This window comes from Lithobates pipiens, unplaced genomic scaffold (assembly GCF_037356315.1).
Source record: "Lithobates pipiens isolate NorthernLeopardFrog02 unplaced genomic scaffold, aLitPip1_a1.2 Scaffold_18, whole genome shotgun sequence".
Lineage (NCBI taxonomy): Eukaryota > Metazoa > Chordata > Amphibia > Anura > Ranidae > Lithobates > Lithobates pipiens.
This window is the reverse complement of record NW_027507758.1, coordinates 575,391,255-575,410,289: the sequence shown is the minus strand read 5'-3', so window position 1 is coordinate 575,410,289 and position 19,035 is coordinate 575,391,255.

Sequence of the window (19,035 nt, the reverse complement as noted above, 5' to 3'; positions counted from 1 at the left end):
AGACATGGATCTTCAGTGCAAATATATCAAAAATATATTATGTAAAAATGTGTAAACACTTTAAAAACAAGCAAACATGAGCAACCATATTACTCGATTGTAAATTAATTATATATGTGCTGAGAATTATATCCACAAGCATGGGATAAATAAAATGGTGTTAGATGGATGTTTATTAGAAATATACAGTTCCAATAAAAAGTATGTGAACCCTTTTGGAATGATATGGGTTTCTGCACATATTAGTCATAAAATGTGATTAAACTAATACACACAAAGAATTAAATGTTACCGTGTTTTTATTGAATACACCATGTAAACATTCACAGTGCAGGTGGAAAAAGTATGTGAATTAATAAAAATATTTTATTTTATTTGATTTAGGTTTGTTTTGAAACGTCAATGATTTTATATATAATGTGTGTTTTTTAGCTTTGAAAATATAATGGTAAATGTTAAATGAATTTATGATTATGATTTGATGAATCATTTATCTGCTTGTGTTTATCTTTATAACCGATAAAGGTTAAGATCGGTTGGTGTATGTATGTACGATTTTACTAGCAGTTGACGACTGTAATTTACTTGGAATCCTGGGATCTCCACACATGTAGACTAATCGTCACTAGGATAATGTCATTAATTCCACGGTTTTACACTGGTTTCTCACATTATGAATTATTATTTGACAGTCTACACTGACACTATCAGATAATCGGCATTGTGGAGATTAGTGGATGCCGATCTTTATCACTCTTTATGAGCATTTCACAACACTTAAAAAACATATAAATAATTATCACTGATTTCTCTTACTTCAGTGGAATTGATTCATAATTCTTTTCTTTACTATTTTCTACACTTTACTGTCGACATATATTCATTTACTGGTTGTACTTATAAATATTATCACTACCATTCACACATTTATATATTTATTGTTTTATTCACTGATTTTTTACATACATTGATACAATTGATTTAGACCTAGAAGGTCTTTTTCCCTTCTTTTCCCCTTCCTCTCCCCCTTCCTCCTCCCTCCCCCCCTCCCCTCTTCCCCTTCTTTCTCCTTCCCCTCCCTCCCCCCCTTTTCTTTTCTCATCCCTTTCTTTTCCTTTATCCTCCCCCTTCCCCCCCACTTCCTTCCCTTTCTCCTTTTCATTTTCTTTCTCCTTTTCCCTTCTTTTTCTTCTCCTTTTTTCTTTTTTCTTTTCCTCTTTCTTTTTTCTTTTTCTCTCCTTTTCCCTCATTCACCCTTGGTCATTTAATGATTAAGTGCAGGAGACACATGTGTGGAGACTTCATGATGAAGGTTCATCAGCTGTCACTGCTTTTCACTTTTGATTTTACTATCACGTGTTGACACCTGTATAGTATATATTTGTTTTTTATTTTGAACAAAAGCTAGCTATGAGTAAGCGCTGGTTTTAGCGTGAAACGCGTCAGAAATTTTGTTCTATGTTTTTTCCCTTTGTTGTGGTGATTCGTGTGATATGGAGTTTTTTCACTTGAAGGAATAAATGCACTTTTATTTTTCATCTAATCCGGAGTGCGGCTGTCCAGGATTTGTTCGTTTTCCATATACAGTCTAAAATAAGCTCAGCTTGCCCATCACTCATATAAGGATCTTCAGAAAGAAAATGGTCAAGTTCTGCAAGTCCAAAAACATGAGGGATAGACGTGTATAGTCTGTAGTGTGTAGTGTTGATGTACAATGACATCCAAATATACTCACTTTTCCACCTGTATGGCTTAAGTAAGTCCAACAGTTGAGTTCCATCACAAATATAGGACTGTAAGCCCTGGGTTAAGGGTTGTAGACCCAAACATATTTGGATAGACCGGAAGTAATACTGCCCATTGCAGCAATAATAGGTCTACCTGGAGGGTTTGTCTGGTTTTTATGTATTTTTTTAATTCGATTTGATTTTGAATAACAATTCTGCCTCCCTTATCGGCAGTTTTTATAATCAATTTATTGTTTTTAGTTAAGGGTTGTAAAGCTGCATGTTCTTGAGTGTTGGTATAACCGGACTCTACTGTGCCTGATTAACAATACTAAAATGTGAGCATTTTTAAAGCGGAGGTCGACCCTAAAGTGGAGCTTCCGCTCATTGGAACCCTCCCCCCCTCCACAATTGGCACCTTTCAGGAGGGAGGGGGTGCAGGTACCTGTACAGTACAGGTATCTGCACTCACTTCTGGCGTAGATTCCGCAGAATCTACGCCCCTTTCCGAAGGTCCCCCGCTGCCTGCTGGGAAACACACGGATCCCAGAGACAGCGGGGACCATCCTTATTGCACAATGCGACTCACGCATGCGCAGTAGGGAACGGGAAATGAAGCCGCAAGGCTCCACTTCCTGATTCCCATACCCAAGATGGCGGCGGCAGCACCCGAGAGACGATCGAGAGATCGGCTTCAGGTGCCGACATCGCGGGCGTGCTGGGCGGGTAAGTGTCATTATTTTAAAAGTCAGCAGCTGCAGTATTTGTAGCTGCTGGCTTTTAAAAAAAAAAAAAACGGCGGACTCCCACTTTAATGCACTTTGTTTATTAAATACTACAGTCTTATCTAAGAGGCGCCTGCTTCCTGTTTTTCTCCTCCGATTGTAGCAACCATAGGTGTGCACAGCCTATTGTATTAGGGTATGCATCCCAAAGCTCAAACACACATACATGTGTGTGTGTCTACATATATATGACCCCCTATGCAACAACACGCATATGGAGATGTATGACTCGATAATCCAGGACACAAAATTACAAAAGGAAATAACCCAGGATCTCAAAGAGTTTTTCCATTTCAACGACCCCAACACTACCAACCCCTTTAACAACTGGAATGCCCACAAAGCATTTATCCAAGGTGTCCTCATTAAACTAAATTCTAGATTACACAGGGCCCATTCAGCTAAAATAAAGAACCTCCTTACCGAAATCCGTACATTAGAACTGAAAAATCAATCAAACCCTTCCACGCACTTCGCCATGAAGCTATCTAATCTGTGCTTTAAACACAGAGAAATGTTTTGTGCACAACACGATCAAGCTATGCGTAAACTCAAAATAAATTACTATGCAAATAATAACAAAGCAGGTAAATTCCTAGCCAATCGACTCAAAGAGTGTAGATCTAAAACGCTAATTCCACATATATTCCAACCAGTAACCTCGGCTAAAATGGAAAACCCGCAGGCAATAGCAGATGCCTTTGCAGACTATTGTTCGTCACTGTACAATCTAAAAGAGGATACCAAAACTTTACAATCAGTGAAAGAGGATATAGATAGCTTCCTAGCTAAATTAAAACTGCCCTCGATATCCGAAACCCAACTTCAATTATTAAACGCCCCCTTTTCTTCAGCAGAGTTAGAACGAGCCATAAAATCTCTCCCCCTAGATAAAGCTCCAGGGCCAGATGGACTATCAAACGGGTATTATAAAACTTTTAGTCAAATATTGATTCCCAATCTAATACCTTTATATAATGAGGCTAGATCAACAGGTAATTTCCCCTCAGAGATGCTTAAAGCCTTTGTGATCACTTTACCCAAACCAGGGAAATCCCCAGATACACCAGCCAATTTTCGCCCCATATCTCTACTAAATGGAGATATCAAATTGTACGCCAAAATGCTAGCTAGCAGACTATATAACATTATACCAGAATTGGTGAGATCAGATCAGACTGGTTTTACCAAATAACGTCATGCGTCCGATGCCACTAGACATTTATTAAACATTATCCACCACGCTGAAACTCGGAAAACGGCTTCTCTCATTCCGAGAGTCTGCTAATCACACCAGATTGAATGGTTTCTAGTGGGCCGTTTGGGAATACAAGTGCAGGGTAAGTGGTACTGACGACAGATGGCACTGATGACAGATGGCACTGACAGATGGCATTGATACGTGGCACTGACACGTGACACTGGCAGATGGCACTGATGACACGTGACACTGGCAGATGGCACTGATGACACGTGACACTGGCAGATGGCACTGATACATGGCACTGATGACACATGGCACTGATGTGGCACTGATGACATGTGGCACTGATGTGGCACTGTTGAAACGTGGTACTGATGTGGCAGGTGACACTGACAGGTGACACTGATGTGGCAGGTGACACTGACAGGTGGCACTGATGTGGCAGGTGACACTGACAGATGGAACTGATGACAGATGGCACTGAGATGGCACTGATAACAGATAGCACTGTGACACTAACAGTGATGAGCACTGTGGCACTGCATGGGCACTGATGTGTGTTTTCTGTACTTGCACAAATACATTGGCACTCACAGATGCAGCACAGATCCTCTCTCTCCTCACACACGGTCTCTTTGTGAGGAGAGAGAGCCGGCAATGAGAGATGATCTCATATGTTTACACTTGAGATCATCTCTCATTGGTAGCTCCAATCACGCTGTAAACGGCTGCTGTGATTGGCCGTTTATAGCGATCTGTGACTGGCTGTGTCCAAGGGACACGGCCAGCAAAGAACTTCCCCGATGCACACCCCCGGGAGTGTGCATTGCGGAAGTAAACAAGAGGACATCCAGTGACGCCCTCCCAGTACACGCTGTAACCATCTTTTGGCTATAGCGTGGATGCCTAATGGTTAAAGTGAAACAATAAAAGTGAAATAATCCTTTAAACTCCATACCTGGGGGTTGTCTATAGTATGCCTGTAAAGTGGAACATTTTTCCCGTGTTTAGAACAGTCCCTGCACAAAATTACATTTCTAAAAGAAAAAAGTAATTTGAAAGTACTCACGGCTATAATGAATTGTCGGTCCAGGCAATACAGATAAAAGTCATTGAAAAAAATGGCATGGGATGCCCCAGTCCATTACCAAGCCCTTTGGGTCTGATATGAATATTAAGGGAACCCCCCAAAAAAAAAAAAGAAAAAAGAATTGTGTGTGGATCCTCCCAAATTCCATACCAGACCTTTCAGGGGCCAAAATAAAAAAAAATGGTATAAGGTTCCCCTTTAAAATCCATACCAGAACCTCCAGGTCTGGTATGGATTTTAAGGGGAACCCTGCACCAAAATGTAAAAAAATGCCCCCCCCCCATAAATCTATACCAGACCCTTTTCCGAGCACACAACCTGGCAGGCCACAAGAAAAGAGGGGGGACGAGAGAGCACCCCCCTGAACCGTACCAGACCACATGCCCTCAACATGGGGAGAGTGCTTTGGGGTAGCCCCCCAATACACCTTGTCCCCATGTTGATGAGGACAAGGGCCTCATCCCCACAACCCTTTCCTGGTGGTTGTGGGGGTCTGCGGGCGGGGGGCTTATCAGAATTTGGAAGCCCCCTTTAACAAGGGGACCCCCAGATCCCAACCTCCTCCCCTGTGTGAAATTGTAACAGGGGTACAAATCCTGCCTGTCCAAATCCTGGCTGGAGAATATGTCCCTCCCATCCCTGTTTGAGGAGAAAATTGAAACCCTGAATGCTCCCTGCAGAGAGGAGGAACTCTGGGCTATAATTGCATCCCTGAAACCCTCAAAAGCCCCAGGTCCAGACGGGTTTTCTTCCACCTACTACAAAAAATGTTCTAATCAATTTGTCCCCCATCTCAAATATCTTTTTAATCATATACTTATAGGTCACACCTGCCCAGGTGACATATTGATGGCGAACATGTCTTTGATACCAAAACCAAACAAAGATCACACCCTCCCCCAAAATTACCTCCCTATTTCTTTCATAAACAACGACCTAAAACTTTTTGGTCGCCCCCTAGCTGTCATTCCCATGCCTATCTCCCCAGACCAAACAGGCTTTATCCCCACTAGACAAAGCACCAATAATATTCATTTGGCCACTAATATAATACAAGACGCTGACATGTTCTCCCGAAAAGTCCTTTTGCTAAGCCTTGATATACATAAGGCATTTGATAGCGTGACATGACACTACTTAGAATTTATCCTTACCAAATTTGGGTTTCAGGGGCCATTTGTGCATGGATTCAGGGCTCTATACCAGGGTTCCTCAAACTACGGCCCTCCAGCTGTTGCCAAACTACACATCCCATGAGGCATTGTAAAACTCTGACATTCACAGACATGACTAGGCATGATGGGAATTGTAGTTCCTGAACATGTGGAGGGCCATAGTTTGAAGACCCATGCTCTATACCATCACACACTCACATTAAACTCCAGGGGTTAGTATCTCAAACTGGCCCGTGGGACCAGACAGGGATGTCCCCTATCCCCTTTGCTATTCGCCTTGGCGATTAAACCTCTGGACTGCTCAATTTACCTGAATCCCAACATTAGAGGTTATAGGAAAGGAAATCAGGAATTCGAATTAAGTATGTTTGCAGACGATGTCTTCTTATTTTTCTTAGATCCTGTGCTTTCTTTCCCAAACCTAATCCCCACATTAAGTACCTTTCATAACTTGTAGAGGTCTATGGGTAAATTTGTCGAAATGCGCTGCACTCCCGATCAATATCCCACAAAACACGCTTTCAGGTATCTAGTCCAAGGTTGGCTTTGCTCTATGCGAGGAAGCATTACCTTACCTGGGAGTAAAATTGACCACTTCTCTCCGTAACATTTACTTTGCTAATTACCCCCAGGTATTTTCTCGCATCAAGCACAATTATTATGCCTGTAGTCTGCCTACCATAGGGATGAGCCGAACACCCCCCCCCCCCGGTTTGGTTCGCACCAGAACTTTCGAACGGACCGAATTTTCGTGCAAACTTTAAAATCCCATTGAAGTTTATGGGACTCGAACGTCCAAAATAAAAAGTGCTAATTTTAATGGCTAATATGCAAGATATTGTCCTAAAAAGGGTTTGGAGACCTGGCTCCTGCCCCAGGGGACATTGATCAATGCCTAAAATGCTTTTAAAAATGGCAGTTTTTAGGGAGCACTGATTTTAATGACAATTAAAGTGAAAAAAAAGTGAAATATTCCTTTAAATATCATGACTGGGGGGTGTCTATAGTATGCCTGTGAAGTGGCACGTGTTTCCTGTGTTTAGAACATTCCCTGCACAAAATGACATTTAACGGAAAAAAAGTCATTTAAAACTTCTTGCGGTGTTAATGTAATATCTGGTTCCGGCAATATGGATGAAAATCATTGAGAAAAATGGCATAGGTAGCCCCCCCCCCCCTGCCCATTTCCAGCCCCTTTGGGTCTTGTATGGATATTAAGGGGAACGCCGTACCCATATTAAAAAAAGGAAAGGCGCGGGGCCCCCAGGCCCTATATACTCAGAACAGGAGTATACAGGCGGTGGAAACAAGACCGGGACTGTGTAGGTTTGTTGTGTTAAGTAGAATCTGTTTGTAATTTTGAACTGGTACATTTTTAAAGTGTAGCTCCAGTTAAAAAATCTATTTTTAAGCTTTTTGGAATACATACATAAGGGTTATCACCCCTGTATAATTTGTTTTACCGTCCGTCTTTTTTTCATCTCACTTCCTGTTGTCTCCTTCCGTTTGCAAGTAGGAGACGTTTGTAAGTTGGATGTTTGAAAGTAGGGGCCTGCCCTATATGCTCTGCAGAAATGGTGGAACAAGGTGTTGGTGTTGCCACTATACTGTAAGCCCCAAAAGTGACTCTTGGTGGGCGCTGGAGCGCCCTGCTGTGAACGATTATATCAAGAATTGTAATTACATGCCATTGTTGAACAGTGGTAGAAAAATTGGGCCTTTGGTGGTTGTGGTGGTGGTGCTGGTGCCACAACACTATAAGTCCTCACAGTTACTCTCGGTGGGCACAGGAATGGGCCCTGCTGAGAAATATTATATAAAGAATTGTAATTACATGCCCCTGTTAAACAGAGGCTGAAAAATTGGGCCTTAGGCACTGCTTGCTGGTGCAACAACACTGCAACCTCTCCCAGATACTCTATTTGGAGTGCAGGAATGAGCCCTGCTGCAAAGCATTGCATCAAAAATTGTATTACATGCGCCTGTTAAACAGGAGCTGAAAAATTGGGCTGGTGGCATCACTCAGAACCAAAAATGTTCTTCCAAGATATCAGCGGAGGAGGAAGAGGATAGACAGTCAACATAACAGGACAGTCATTCAGCATGAGCATAGGCAGTCTTGAAGGGATGTGATATTTAAAAAAAAATTACTCGGTGACATCAGCTTCAGGTGCTTGGTAGCTGGTGGTGATCCAAGACTGATTCATCTTTATGAAGGTCAGTCGATCAACCGAGTCCGTGGACAGGCGCACCCTGTGATCGGTTACAAAGCCACCAGCAGCACTGAAGGTGTGTCCCAAAAGAACGCTGGATGCAGGACAGGCCAGTAGCTCAATTGCATACTGTGCAAGCTCTGGCCAGTGATCCATCCTCAAGACCTAGTAAGCCAGAGGATTTTCAGTGGGAAAGGTGTCCAAGAGGGACATTGCTCCTAGGTATTCCTGCACCATGTAAATCAGATGCTGGCGATGGTTGCTGGAACCGATCATACCTTGGGGCTGCAGACTAAAAAATCATCTGAACGCATCAGTCAGACGGCCACCTTCTCCACCGCTCCTTCTGACCGAAGCCTCAGCAACACGTTCAGGACCAGGAGTTTGTAACCTCCCAGTCTCTGGGAACGCGTTGCACAGGTCTTTCTGCAAGGCCTTTCTCATCCTCTGCTCCCTCTGTGATGGGAAGATAAGGTCAGCAACCTTACCCTTGTACCGTGGATCAAGGAGAGTGGCCAGCCAGTAATGGTCCCTCTGCTTGATCTGAAGAATACGAGGATCCTTCCGCAGGCTTTGCAGGATCAGGGAGGCAATGCAGCATAGGTTAGTTGAGGCATTCGGATCCTATTTTGATTTATTTATACTTTTGTTTATGATAACTTGTTAAAAGGGTCATTAATGTTATTAATGTTTACAGCAGTAAAATTATTGTTATCATGTATACAGTTTTTGTGAGTTCCCCTTGGGATAGATCACCCTCATGTGCTGTGTACCTAATAGGTGGACGATAGATGGTTTTTGGATTTATCCATTATTTATTATAAGTTAAGTTTTGAAACCCCTTTTTTCTGGATATCCTCCCCTCGCCTTCTGGCTTGGGATTGGGTGGTACTAACATGCGGATTGGATATGGTGGTTGTCACTCCTTCAGACACCGGGTACAGCCCATTGTTGTTTGTTTGGGTGTCGATTACGATTGATGGCCAATCAGATACCGTTTAATCTGGGGTTTTTCCTATTTGAGATGTAGGACGTAGTAGCGTGACACCGCCGCTGAAGACGTCAATGACGAAACGCGTTCGACGGAGTTACGCCTATTACGTCAGTTCCGTTCGTTGGAACGCAGTTGGAGTGCAAGCCGCAGCTGCGTATCTACCGAGCGGCTTCCACGTTCGGATTGATTTTTACGCTAGAAGGGCTCTATCCCTGGGGGACTTACATAAACTGGAGTGACCATATGCAACAGGGTATATCCTGGTACATTGTTTTTAAGTGGTTTTTGCACTCTTAGTCCTTTGTTTTTTTGGGATATAGTGCCATTAGCTTATGGTTCATTATCTTTCTCTCAGCTTGGTTCTAGGATTTACTATCTGTTTTCCTGGAACGTTACCATTTATTTATATATGGGGGCTGAGTGATTTTTTAGTGGACTGTGTTTCCATATCTTGTCTCAACATATGAGATTTGTTTTTTCCATTTTATTTTTTTATTTTTATGTTTTTATTGTTTTATATTTTTGTGGCAATAAATTGATTTTTTATACAAATCACACTATGGAGGCTACAATTTTTTTTTTATGAGGACATATGAAATCTCCCCTTGGTTGCGATTGAGGAGCTGGATATCGGCAGGGATTGAGAAATCTCTCTCTGGATGCGATTGAGGAGCTGGATATCGGCAGACTTTGATCTCAAGGCGAATTACCCCTGCAGGGGTGCATTCTTCTGGTGAGTGGGGTACCTTGTGGGGGAACACAGAAGCCACGTTGAAGATTGCACAAGAAGCACTAAAGTCACTTTTGAACTTTCTTTGCACTATTGAAGATTTTTTTTGGATAATTGGACACTATTTTTGTATTTTTATTTTTATTTGTATTTGTATTTTTATTTTTATTTTTGTTTGCTTTTTATATATTTTTTATTTTTATCTTTTATTTATATTTTTTCATTATGGATTGTTCATTTAATTTGTTGGCTAATTGATTTTTTGCTTTTTCACCCGCACTTTTTGATGCACTTTTTATATATATATAATATATTTTTTATATATATGTTTATATTAGCATTTTGCACTTATAGCTTGTATATTTAAGATTTGAACTATAATTTCACAAGCACATTTGTATACGCCTCTTACTGGGAATTTGCTTATTTAAATATATCTTGGCAATAATGCGATTTTAGGCAATATTGCACTTAGCAACAGATACACATATACAATTTTTTGTCTTTTGTTTGTTGTTGTTTGGTTTTTGGTTCTCTCCCTTCTCCTTCGTTTATTGGATCTATCTGTCAATCTCAGGAATTAATTTCCAGTAGGAATATTGCTGTTTTTTGGGACATTTGAGTAGCTTGTAACTTGGAAAATCGCATAATAGCAGCATTTTTTTGGCATATACCCCTTTTTTATTATAGATATATTTTTTAGGATGAACACATGATCTATTCGGGATTATATATTTTATATATACCGACCTTACTCTGTAGGGTGTGGCTGATACACATTAGACCATCTTTATGATTGTAATAGATTCTAGTAGGAACTGTTTCTGTTGCCTTTTTTCTTGATCCTAATAGAAATAATTAGGACCCTATAGGATTTGAGGAATCCCGGTAGAAGGACTTTTCTTCACTCTATTTGTAAGGAGTTTTATTTGTAGGTAGCGCCAATTACCCCGGTTACCATATTGTTCTATTTTTTGGAGGAAACCCCAATTGGAGTTTCTCTCCTTGTGGGTGGCAGCAACCTAGTGATACAATTAGTATTTGTCTGTAGCCATTGTTATCACTATCCTTTTTGATTTCCAACCCCCACCGTTGTTTAGCGCGGTTTTCTTCACTTTTATATTAATGCAGCATAGGTTAGCTGAGGCATTCGGTCCAGAGTCCTCTGGGTCACTAAGGACAACATAATCTGCAGCTACCTCCTCCCAGCCACGTACAAGTCCACAGGTTTCTTGGGACTGTAAATCATCCCTACAAGACTGCTGCTGCTGAGTGCCAGGCTCCACCTCCATGCTGACACAATCCTCCTCCTCCTCTTCCTGTGTGATGGGTGGGACAGCAGGAACACTGGCTGGATAAAGGGGGCCTTGAGAGGCAAGGAAGTCCTCCTCTTCCTGCCTCTGTTCTGCTTCAAGTGCCCTGTCCATTATTCCACGCAACAGGTGGACAAGAGGTACAGTGTCACTGATGCATGCACTGTCACTGCTCACCATCCTTGTGGCCTCTTCAAATGGTGACAGGACAGTGCATGCATCCCTGATCATGCCCCACTGGCATGGTGAGAAAAAAACCAAGCTTCTCTTACCCTGTCCTGGTGCCGTAGTCGCACAGGTACTCATTGATGGCCCTCTGCTGCATGTACAGCCACTGCAACATGGGCAACGTTGAGTTCCACCTGGTGAGCATGTCACATATAAGGCGGTTCTTGGGCAGGTTCAACTCCTTTTGGAGCTCAGCCAGGCGAGTACTGGCATTAAATGATCGGCGGAAATGCACACAGACTTTCCTGGCCTGTTTCAGGACATCCTGTAAGCCCGGGTACCTGCCCAAGAACCGCAGCACCACCAGGTTAAGGACGTGAGCCACACAGGGCACATGGGTCAGTTGTCCCTGTTGGAGGGTGGAGAGGAGGTTGGTGCCATTGTCGCAAACCACCATTCCTGGCTTAATCTGGCATGGCATCAATCACCTTTTGGGGGATCTCCTTGTTAAAGGTGGCTTCCAGATTCCGATAAGACCCCCACAACCACCGTGCAAGGGTGGTGGGGATGAGACCAAAACACCCTCCCCATATTGAGGTTATGTGGACTGGTACAGTTCAGAAAAGGGGGGCGCTCTCTCACCCCCAGTTGCAAAATTATGGATTTTGGGGGGACCCTACGCCATTTTTTTCAAGATGGCACAGGGTTCTCCTTAATATCCAATACCCTAAGGGGTTATAGGCATATAGACTCTCCACCACTGTGCGCCTTGCTCCTAATGGTTCCACCTGCCAACTGTATACTGTATACTGTATTCCTTTTTCCAAGCGGAGGATTTCCTTTTATCAAAAATGATCTACGGCGAACAGGGTCATTCTTCCTTCTATCTCCCTCCTGGCACCCCAATTGGGAACGACCCTGTTTGCCATAGATCGTTTTTGATAAAAGGAAAACCACCGTTTGGAAAAAAGGAAAACCGGCAGAGTGTCAAGTATACAGTTGGCAGTTGGAACCGTTAGGAGCAAGGTGCACAGTGGTGGAGAGTCTATATGCCTATAACCCCTTAGGGGGATGTGGATCTGGTGAGTGGGGACCTAAATGGGGAACGAGCACGGAAGTCACCAGATATACATTGATCACGAAAGTCACCTTCTTTTTCTTTCTTGAGCTGGAGTCCTGAATGTTGATGAAAATTACAAGATATCAGCTGAACTTTATATATTGAGCACCATTTTTATATATAACCTTTTTTTCCACTTTTTCACAATTTTTTCAAACTTGACGGTTGAAGATTACTGAATTTATACCTAATATAATGTGATTATCTGTCTGGTTCACAGTTTTTTATATATGATATATGGTTTTGTGTATGGTCTAATTTACCCTATGTGAGGACTTGGATTAGTAGCCGTAGGGTTCATTTGCACAAGTATTATTTTTCGTACCATTTTTGCACTGCTTTGCACCTTATAATCTTTACTGTAGCACTTATGCATCATATTGGTCTATAACGTAGATATGCACTTTATTCGTTTGCAATTTTTGTACATGTATGCTTAAATCACGGTAGTACTATGTGATAGAGACCTAAAACATCCCCTGTGCATACAAAGGATTGGGACTGTGTACGGGGGAATATTTTTGGGCTCTTGCACTGTGTACGGGGGAACATCTTTGGGGTCTTAATGTAGAGGGTGGCACATTGTGCACAAATATAAGTCCATCTTGTTATCTACCCTTTATCTGCCTAGTTTTTCTTTTTTCTTTTACCCTTTGTCTCAGTCGCTATAGCCTTTGGTCCCTTTTCTTTTTCCCTACCCTCTGAGGGCCATCATCTTATTGTATGCTATTGAAATTATTAGTGTACAAGCACTTGATAAATATTTGGGTCACATGATAGAGGTAATAAAAATCCAGTAGAGGTTAAAGTTATCCAACAGAGGTAGCGCCAATAGCCCATACCAATACTTTAAATACTACAAGCCATAGACTCCTAACAAAGTCTGAGGAATTAAAGGGCGGCAGCAACCTTAACGTTTGTTTCCCCTCTTTCCTAAGCGTGGCTATCTGTACATACAACACCTAATTCTATATCTTCATTCCTCTCAGTGCGGATTTCAGAGAGGACTGAAAGTCTAGTGGGGTTGGTGATCCCAGCTGATGAGGAGCAAGGAGAGGTCCACTTTGTTCTTTGGTGTGGGTCTTTAAGGTAAGCTTGCCAAGGAGCTGCATGGCAGGTCAACATATGTCTGCTCAAGCATGTGGTGCCCAAGCCACTGATGTTTTGGCCACGCGAGATACGCTTGAGACATATGTTGCAAATAGCAGCGGTGTGATCTGATGCACTCATCTGAAAAAGGCCCACACTGAAGAACTTTTAGAATAACGTACAGAGGCAGCGCTCTGCACAGGCATAGCTCTGCGGTGTGATTCAGTCAGTGTGCTGCCCCTAAGCTGGCCCCCGGAGGGCATCCTGCCTCATTGGAGATGTGCCTCCTCCTCTCTCCTACCAGGCACCCATGTGGAGTCAGTGCCCTTATCATCCCCTCCCTCTTCATCACTGGAGCAAACCTGGCAGTATTCTGCAGCTTGTGGAACATGACTGCTAGATTGCTGTCTTTCTTGAGCATCCCCTCTCTCTGCGCTCACGCTACTGCCTTCCTCTAGCTGAGTATCATCATCAGAGCCTACAAAACACTGGGCATCCTCCTGGAGCATGTACCCAACACTGTGCTCAAACAGTTCGGGGGACTCCTCAGGAGGACATGGTGGGTCTAGGGAAGGAGTCACTGATGCTGATCGCTGCTTTGCTAGTACTCTGAACCTGGGTGAGAGAGGATGAGGAGGATGAAGAGGGCTTGGTCATCCACTCTATCAAGTCTTCGGCATGATGCGGCTCAACGCATCCAGCTTCCGAAAATAAGGACAAGCGTGTCCCATGGCCACGTTCTGATGAGGATGCACCGCGTCCATGACCAGCACTGTTCTCTCTAGACACAGAGCCTGCTTGCCCTCTTTTTTTGGCTCGTGTCTGTCTGCCTCTCCTTATTGGCCTTCCAGACATGGTAATGGCCTGCAGCGAGATGGGAAAACCAGCAATTGTGTAGTGTATATTGTGCTGGAGACACACAACACCCACTAACTCCTGCAGATGCCTGTATGGTAGAACACCAGCAATAAAGGGTAGATACAGGTGTATACTGGGCTGGAGGCACACAACACCAACTAACTCCTGCAGATGGTTGTATTAGAGAACACCAGCAATAAAGGGTAGATACAGGTGTATATTGTGCTGTGCTGGAGGCACACAACACCCACTAACTCCTGCAGATCCTTTTGTTATAGAGCACCAGCAATTAAAGGGTAGATCCAGTGTATACTATGCTGTGCTGGAGGCACAAAACACCCACTAACTCCTGCAGATGCCTTTATTATAGAACACCAGCAATAAAGGGTAGATAGCGGTGTATACTGTGCTGGAGGCACAAAACACCCAATAACCCCTGCAGATGCCTTTATTATAGAACACCAGCAATAAAGGGTAGATACAGGTGTATATTGTGCTGTGCTGGAGGCACACAACACCCACTAACTCCTGCAGATCCTTTTGTTATAGAGCACCAGCAATTAAAGGGTAGATAGCGGTGTATACTGTGCTGTGCTGGAGGCACAAAACACCCACTAACTCCTGCAGATGCCTTTATTATAGATCACCAGCAATAAAGGGTAGATACAGGTGTATATTGTGCTGTGCTGGAGGCACAAAACACCCACTAACTCCTGCAGATGCCTTTATTATAGAACACCAGCAATAAAGGGTAGATAGCGGTGTATACTGTGCTGGAGGCACAAAACACCCAATAACCCCTGCAGATGCCTTTATTATAGAACACCAGCAATAAAGGGTAGATACAGGTGTATATTGTGCTGTGCTGGAGGCACACAACACCCACTAACTCCTGCAGATCCTTTTGTTATAGAGCACCAGCAATTAAAGGGTAGATAGCGGTGTATACTGTGCTGTGCTGGAGGCACAAAACACCCACTAACTCCTGCAGATGCCTTTATTATAGATCACCAGCAATAAAGGGTAGATACAGGTGTATACTTTGCTGTGCTGGAGGTACAAAACACCCACTAACTTCTGCAAATGGCTCAATTAGAGAAGAGCAATATAGGTAGCTACAGGTGTATACTGCGCTGGAGGCACACAACACCCACTAACTCCTGCAGATGGCTCAATTAGAGAAGAGCAATATAGGTAGCTACAGGTATATACTGCGCTGAAGGCACACAGCCAACACCCACTAACTCCTGCAGATGACTCAATTAGAGAAGAGCAATATAGGTAGCTACAGGTGTATACTGTGCTGGAGGCACACAACACCAAATAACGCCTGTGGATGGCTCATTTAGAGAACAGCAATATAGGTAGATACAGGTGTATACTGTGCTGGAGGCACACAACACCAACTAACTCCTGCAGATGGCTCAATTAGAGAACAGTAATATAGGTAGATACAGGTGTATACTGTTCTGGAAGCACACAACACCAACTAACTCCTGCAGATGGCTCAATTAGAGAAGAACAATATAGGTAGATACAGGTGTATACTGCGCTGGAGGCACACAACACCAACTAACTCCTGCAGATGGCTCAATTAGAGAACAGCAATATATGTAGCTACAGGTGTATACTGTGCTGGAAGCACACAACACCCACTAACTCCTGCAGATGACTCAATTAGAGAAGAGCAATATAGGTAGCTACAGGTGTATACTGTGCTTGAGGCACACGACACCAACTGACTCCTGCAGATGGCTCAATTAGAAAACAGCAATATAGGTAGCTACAGGTGTATACTGCGCTGTGCTGGAGGTACAAAACACCCACTAACTTCTGCAAATGGCTCAATTAGAGAAGAGCAATATAGGTAGCTACAGGTGTATACTGCGCTGGAGGCACACAACACCCACTAACTCCTGCAGATGGCTCAATTAGAGAAGAGCAATATAGGTAGCTACAGGTATATACTGCGCTGAAGGCACACAGCCAACACCCACTAACTCCTGCAGATGACTCAATTAGAGAAGAGCAATATAGGTAGCTACAGGTGTATACTGTGCTGGAGGCACACAACACCAAATAACGCCTGTGGATGGCTCATTTAGAGAACAGCAATATAGGTAGATACAGGTGTATACTGTGCTGGAGGCACACAACACCAACTAACTCCTGCAGATGGCTCAATTAGAGAACAGTAATATAGGTAGATACAGGTGTATACTGTTCTGGAAGCACACAACACCAACTAACTCCTGCAGATGGCTCAATTAGAGAAGAACAATATAGGTAGATACAGGTGTATACTGCGCTGGAGGCACACAACACCAACTAACTCCTGCAGATGGCTCAATTAGAGAACAGCAATATATGTAGCTACAGGTGTATACTGTGCTGGAAGCACACAACACCCACTAACTCCTGCAGATGACTCAATTAGAGAAGAGCAATATAGGTAGCTACAGGTGTATACTGTGCTTGAGGCACACAACACCAACTAACTCCTGCAGATGGCTCAATTAGAAAACAGCAATATAGGTAGCTACAGGTGTATACTGCGCTAGAAGCACACTACACCCACTAAATCCTGCAGATGGCTCAATTAGAGAACAGCAATATAGGTAGCTACAGGTGTATACTGCGCTGGAGGCACACAACACCCACTAACTCCTGCAGATGGCTCAATTAGAGAAGAGCAATATAGGTAGCTACAGGTATATACTGCGCTGAAGGCACACAGACAACACCACTAACTCCTGCAGATGGCTCAATTAGAGAAGAGCGATATAGGTAGCTACAGGTGTATACTGCACTGAAAGCACACAGACAGCACCCACTAACTCCTGCAGATGGCTCAATTAGAGAACAGCAATATAGGTAGCTACAGGTGTATACTGCGCTGGAGGCATGCAACACCCACTAACTCCTGCAGATGACTCAATTAGAGAAGAGCAATATAGGTAGCTACAGGTGTATACTGTGCTGGAGGCACACAACACCAACTAACTCCTGCAGATGGCTCAATTAGAAAACAGCAATATAGGTAGCTACAGGTGTATACTGCGCTAGAAGCACACAACACCCACTAACTCCTGCAGATGGCTCAATTAGAGAACAGCAATATAGATAGCTACAGGTGTATACTGTGCTGGAAGCACACAACACCCACTAACTCCTGCAGATGACTCAATTAGAGAAGAGCAATATAGGTAGCTACAGGTGTATACTGTGCTTGAGGCACACGACACCAACTAACTCCTGCAGATGGCTCAATTAGAAAACAGCAATATAGGTAGCTACAGGTGTATACTGCGCTGTGCTGGAGGTACAAAACACCCACTAACTTCTGCAAATGGCTCAATTAGAGAAGAGCAATATAGGTAGCAACAGGTGTATACTGCGCTGGAGGCACACAACACCCACTAACTCCTGCAGATGGCTCAATTAGAGAAGAGCAATATAGGTAGCTACAGGTATATACTGCGCTGAAGGCACACAGCCAACACCCACTAACTCCTGCAGATGACTCAATTAGAGAAGAGCAATATAGGTAGCTACAGGTGTATACTGTGCTGGAGGCACACAACACCAAATAACGCCTGTGGATGGCTCATTTAGAGAACAGCAATATAGGTAGATACAGGTGTATACTGTGCTGGAGGCACACAACACCAACTAACTCCTGCAGATGGCTCAATTAGAGAACAGTAATATAGGTAGATACAGGTGTATACTGTTCTGGAAGCACACAACACCAACTAACTCCTGCAGATGGCTCAATTAGAGAAGAACAATATAGGTAGATACAGGTGTATACTGCGCTGGAGGCACACAACACCAACTAACTCCTGCAGATGGCTCAATTAGAGAACAGCAATATATGTAGCTACAGGTGTATACTGTGCTGGAAGCACACAACACCCACTAACTCCTGCAGATGACTCAATTAGAGAAGAGCAATATAGGTAGCTACAGGTGTATACTGTGCTTGAGGCACACAACACCAACTAACTCCTGCAGATGGCTCAATTAGAAAACAGCAATATAGGTAGCTACAGGTGTATACTGCGCTAGAAGCACACTACACCCACTAAATCCTGCAGATGGCTCAATTAGAGAACAGCAATATAGGTAGCTACAGGTGTATACTGCGCTGGAGGCACACAACACCCACTAACTCCTGCAGATGGCTCAATTAGAGAAGAGCAATATAGGTAGCTACAGGTATATACTGCGCTGAAGGCACACAGACAACACCACTAACTCCTGCAGATGGCTCAATTAGAGAAGAGCGATATAGGTAGCTACAGGTGTATACTGCACTGAAAGCACACAGACAGCACCCACTAACTCCTGCAGATGGCTCAATTAGAGAACAGCAATATAGGTAGCTACAGGTGTATACTGCGCTGGAGGCATGCAACACCCACTAACTCCTGCAGATGACTCAATTAGAGAAGAGCAATATAGGTAGCTACAGGTGTATACTGTGCTGGAGGCACACAACACCAACTAACTCCTGCAGATGGCTCAATTAGAAAACAGCAATATAGGTAGCTACAGGTGTATACT